This window comes from Sphaeramia orbicularis, chromosome 5, assembly GCF_902148855.1.
Source record: "Sphaeramia orbicularis chromosome 5, fSphaOr1.1, whole genome shotgun sequence".
NCBI classification, from domain to species: Eukaryota; Metazoa; Chordata; class Actinopteri; order Kurtiformes; family Apogonidae; genus Sphaeramia; species Sphaeramia orbicularis.
The window spans coordinates 4932563-4936851 of record NC_043961.1 but is presented as its reverse complement, the minus strand read 5'-3'; the positions used below and the strand labels follow the sequence as shown (position 1 = coordinate 4936851).

Sequence of the window (4289 nt, the reverse complement as noted above, 5' to 3'; positions counted from 1 at the left end):
CTGCTAATCTGATGTTTTCTCACATTTTAACATACTCTCCCATGTGGGGTCCTGACCCCAAGGTTGACAAACACGGACCTAATACTTCAGATAAGTCAAACAACAAAGAGTTAAAACCAGCAGGAATTGATTGTTAAATACCAGCGTTGGGTCTGATGCACCGATAGAAAGAGAAAATTTGAACTTGAAAAACTTTTGCCATTTCCAGCTGTAGTTTTCCTCAGAAAAGCCCGTCCTCCACTCTCTTCTCTTTCATCTCCTGCCCATCGAACCACTCCAGTTCCATTTCCCCGTTAAGTTCGTCCTCGCCCCACTCCCAGTTATCTCTCAAACTTTTCCATCCTCTCTTTTTTGCTCGGTGACTCGACTCCTATCTCCTCACCTCCAACTACCCACCCCCCACACACCCCCCTCCTCAATGATTCAGCACCGTCCCTTTGGCTGTGTCGCAGGAAGAGCAGTTTATCATCATCATTATCACAGTGTTAATTCCAGAGCCTTATCTTCCTAAATAAAGTGTATGGTTTTGTCTCTTTGCGCTGACATCCTGGGGCTGCACTTGAATGTAACTCATTTCTATCTTGCTCCACTTAGCATTGGAATGAACCACTTTTTTTTTATTTTTTGGGAGGGGGGGAGGGGGGGATAGCACTAGCGTAGCTTGCATCAGCCCCATGCAAGCTAATAGGGGTATCAGCAATTGCTTGCATCGTAGAACATCAAAGCGAGCAATTCCCTCTGAACACTGAGTTCGGGTGCACACAGCGGGCACGAATGCAACAACACACACCGACGAAAGCACGTACACACACACACAACGCATGTACACACACACAACGCACGTATGGGTGCATTCAGCGGGCATGAGGGAAGGAGTAGCGTCTTGTTTTCTCACTGCATTTCCATATATGTTAATGGCATTCTTGTTATTGTGCAGAAACAGCCGGTGGGGTGATGAAGTGATGAGCTGTCCTGGCTGCAGGGAAGAGGAATGACAGGGTTAGAAGAACAGTACAGGATGTGGAAAGCTGGTTTTTTTCCAGACGTACTTTTTGTTCTCAAGCACAGGTGTCAAACACACGGCCCGGGGGCCAAAACCGACCCACCAAAGGGTCCAGTCCGCCTGTGGGATGAATTTGTGACATGCAAAAATTACACTGAAGATATTAACAATCAGCGATGTTAAAATCATATTAGGTCAATTCAATCTAAAGTGGATCAAATCAGTAAAATACTGAGCAAAAATTAAAAAAAAAAAAAATCTTGAATTAAGCAAAAAAGAAATTAAGCAACAAAATCTTAAATTGAGCAAAAAAAAATTTTTTTTGAATTAAGCACAAAAAAATTAAGGAAAAAGAAATCTTGAATTAAGCAAAAAAAAAAAAAAATTAAGCAAAAAAAAAAAAATCTTGATTTAAGCAAAAAGAAAGTTGAGCACAAAAAACCTTGAATTAAGAAAAAAAAAAATCTTGAATTAAGCAAAAAAAAAAAATCTTGAAATTAAGCAAAAAAAAAATCTTGAATTAAGCAAAAACAAAAATCTTGAATTGAGCAAAAAAAGAGAAATTAAGCAAAAAATCTTGAATCAAACAAAAAAAAAATCTTGAGTGAAGCGAAAAAAAATTAAGCAAAAAAATCTTAAATTAAGCAAAAAAAAAAAAGAAAAGAAAGAAATTAAGCAAAAAAAAATCTTGAATCGAGCAAAAAAAAAAAAAAAATTAAGGAAAAAAAAAATCTTGAATTGAGAAAAAAAACTAATTGAGCAATTAGGTCAATTCCATCCAAAGTGGCTCAGACCGGTAAAATACTATCATAATAACTTATTTATAATGAAAACCGCAAATTTTCCTCCTTGTTGTAGCGTTAAAAAAAAGTAAAATTGCACAAAAATGTTGACATTTACAGACCAGTTTTTTTGTTTTTTGTTTTTTTTTTACAAAAAATGTGAATAACCTAAACAAATATGAACCTGAAATGTCTTAATAGAAGTAGGTGGAATTGTACCAATATTGTGCCTGTTATTAAATGTTCTGTGTATTTGCAGATCCACTGTGATCTGTAAGTTATAATGCACATGTATAAATGACAAACTAAAGTTAACATTGCACTTATTTTTCTTAAGAATTTTCAGGTTGTTCATATTTGTTCATCATGTTCAATTACAGTTTGAAGACTTAAACATTTTCATTGTGGAATTTTTACTTTTTTCACTCAAAAACAGAAAAAGTTTGGTGTTGACATTATTTATTTATTTATTTATTTATTTATAAGATCTTATCCTATTTTTTCATATTATTTCACTTTAGATCCTACTGGGCTGTATGTGGAACTGAAGTGAGTTTGAGACCTCTGTTCTAAAGTATACACACAAACTGTCGACACAAAAATACTCATACGCACAATTGATTTCCCGCCGCTGTCCGTGTTAGCGCTGATATGAATGATGTGTTTGATGTGGAGCACGTTGAGGTGAATCATTGATGTTTCTCCTAACACCACATGATTACCCTGTGAACAGCTTCATTTGATGCAGCTTCTGTAACAAAAAAAAAAAAAAAAAAAAAAAGCCCCGCATGGGAACTGGGTCATGAAATTTCCGACGTTCAAACAATCATAGACCAAAGCTGGATGAATGGGGTTTGTTTGGAACGTACGCTGCTTTCCACCCGTTAACTGATGTGCCATCATGTGTGACTGGAGTAATCGCCGCCCCTTTATCTGCACACTCCCGTGACAAACAAAACACATTAGGGCTATCAAAGTCCCCTAATCATATTGGGTGAAGAAGCTGTTTTTTTAATTTCTCCATTTGTTGTATAATTTGATTTGCCACTGAGTGGCCACAGAGTGCTGCTCATTATCATTATCATCTGAATAATTCATAATGGATCCTGTTTGTAATTTCTACATGGTTATCAGATGTTTTTAGTGTCATAGAAGATGTGGATGGAACTGATTACACTGGTCAACAACAAATTTATTGTTGAAGTTTTTTGAGCTGATTTAGGATAATTTTGGTGCTGAATCCAAAAATCACATTAATTTTGCTCAATCAGGTCAACTTTCTGAACTATGCTACATATTGGCTTTTGAACATTTTTGCTTACATTTATGGGCATTTTCACATCATATGATACAAAATTCTTTCATATTTCTTGCAATAAACGAGTTCTGAAGATTTTACTTTTGCCAATTTATGATTGTTTTTTTTTATATATATTAAAGGTGAATGAAATGGCTTCGACTAGAAGATCTTGCAAAAATAAGCCTGACGTATTCTGCTACATCTGCGGTGAATAGACCATTGTACCTAACAGGAATCAAGTCACAAGTTTCATAAAGTGTGCTTACCAATCTTATTTTGGTATTAATTATTATATTTTGTGAGAAGATCAAATTTTTCAAAATCAAATTAGCAAAAAAAACCTGACCTGATTGAGAAAAACAGATGTCATTTTTGGGTTTAGCGGTGCAAAATGGTCCTAATTCAGTTGAAAAAACCGAGACAACTTGCAAAAAACATTTTTTTTGTAACATTTTTTGCAACTTGATTAAAAAATCAAGTTTCATTCTTTCAATTGTACATTCTTTCGATTGCACACACAAATTAAAAATTGGAAATAAGCAAATGAACCAAAAGGGAAATGTTGGAAAATGAAGAATTCCATTAAAAAAAAAAAAAAAAAAAGCAAAATATCACTCCTTTGAACAAGGATTCTTTCATGAGCTTATTTTAGAGAAATGTTTCATGTCATGTTTGATTATAATGGAAACTTGGGTTTAGGGATTGCATTTAAGCACCTATTTTCAGCCTAGGATGAGCTTTGTTTTAAAACTGAACATAACAGTGGGTTACAAAAAAATGTTTTTTGCAAGTTGTCTAGGTTTTTTCAACTGAATTAGGACCATTTACCATCCATCCATCCAAGTTTAGTGGATCAGAGCACTTGGTATCTACTATAAAGGTGCTAAGATTTCCGAACGATTTTACCCATTCAGAGACAACTGCAAAATCAATTTAACTGCCAACATCGTAGACTTAAAGTAAAGAAAACTGATTTTTTTTTTTTAGCTCATGCCATGTAGTTCTCACTCGGCGTCTTATTGACCATAACTTCCCCCTGTCGTTTCCGTTCTGTTTTCCTGCTGCAAAGGAAAAAAATAAATAAAAGAATAAAGATTTAAAGCTGGAAGTTGTGTTGACAATTGTAAAATCTGTCCACAGCTCCGGTCTGTAAAGCAAATACACATAAAATAAACATGTCTCCAACATCCGACATGAGAAACTA

At 34.9% G+C, this 4289-nt stretch overlaps 1 long non-coding RNA gene across 1 annotated transcript; it reads left to right on the top strand.

Moving 5' to 3' along the window:
• The first annotated feature begins 1150 nt into the window (after window positions 1–1150).
• On the top strand, window positions 1151–1904 carry LOC115418809 (uncharacterized). The gene is made up of 2 exons (XR_003935361.1): window positions 1151–1197; window positions 1771–1904. It is a non-coding gene; the product is annotated as an uncharacterized LOC115418809 (long non-coding RNA).
• Window positions 1905–4289: the final 2385 nt, after the last annotated feature.